This window comes from Octopus bimaculoides, chromosome 25 (genome assembly GCF_046866305.1).
Source record: "Octopus bimaculoides isolate indiv1 chromosome 25, ASM4686630v1, whole genome shotgun sequence".
Classification (NCBI taxonomy): Eukaryota; Metazoa; Mollusca; class Cephalopoda; order Octopoda; family Octopodidae; genus Octopus; species Octopus bimaculoides.
Window position 1 is genome coordinate 30,444,286 of NC_142952.1, and position 1,304 is coordinate 30,445,589.

The following is a 1,304-nucleotide window of genomic DNA, read 5'->3' on the forward strand; positions in this document are numbered from 1 at the left end:
CTACTTAGGGCAAATCAAGGAAACCAATCCCCAAAAGTCTCAAAACCCCTTAACATCAAGATCAAGTGCCCTCCCTCATCTGCTGTTTTTCTAGCCTACAAATACATACTCAAAAGAGTCACGTTCACCATGTTCGTTAGCGTAACCCACCTTTCAAAGAAATTTACTGAGAGAAAAGCAACTCCTTCTTTACCCCTCGTTTTCCTCAAGAAAATAAATTAACGAGGGCTTTGCCAAATAATAAAACTGCTTGCTGTTTACTGATTTAAGTCTTGTCCACTGCACAACCTCTTTTGCCATGGTGACCAGATGGCTGGAGGAAAAATTGCCTGACCTTCTTGGACGAAAAAAAAAAAAAGGTGGCATCATGATGTTCACAATGGAATCAGCTACTAGCTGGATTCCTTCTACTCACGACAATTAAATTAACGATGATAATTATAATCATTAGGTAAATCAGATCATAAAATAAATAACAAAGAAGAACAAGCTGAAAGGAAATGATCATGAAAAATATATGTACTAAATATATATATATATATGTATATATATATATATATATATATATATATATATATATATATATATATATATATATATAATGTATGTATGTATATATGTGTGTGTATGTATATATGTGTATACATGTGTGTATATATGTGTATATATGTGTATATATATATGTGTGTATATATATACGCACATATATGTGTGTGTGTATATATATATATATATATATATATATATATATATATATATATATATATATATATATATATATCTGTATATATATATATATATGTATATATATATATATATATATATGTATGTGTATATATATATATATATATGCAAATGGATTAGAATTTACAAACAAGAGAAGAAAAAGAGTACTCAAAACCTTATGTAGAGTGAAATATTTTTTAATTTTGAAGTACAAAAGTCTTTTCAGCTTCCAAGAAAATACATGCATACATATATATATATATATATATATATATATATATATATATATATACATATATATATATATATATACACATACATACATACATACATACATACATATATATATAGATATAAAATATATATATATATATGTATATATATATGCATGTAGGTATTGTGAAACCCATTGGTCAGATTGACCATAATGGATATATAATACTTTGATCAATATATGTACTTCGATTAAAATATGTACATACACACACACAAACATATATATACATATATACACACATGCATACACACACGTATATACATATATATATATATACATTTATGTATACACATATATACAT

At 25.2% G+C, this 1,304-nt stretch overlaps 1 protein-coding gene across 2 annotated transcripts in view; it reads left to right on the plus strand.

The window, feature by feature from the left end:
- LOC106877110 (uncharacterized) overlaps positions 1–480 on the plus strand; it is a 120,555-nt gene extending 120,075 nt beyond the window's left edge. For both annotated transcript variants that reach the window (XM_089342008.1, XM_089342009.1), the window contains exon 7: positions 1–480. This exon is cut by the window's left edge and continues 5,422 nt beyond it. The gene's annotated coding sequence lies outside the window, so the exon portion shown is untranslated.
- The last annotated feature ends 824 nt before the right edge of the window (positions 481–1,304 follow it).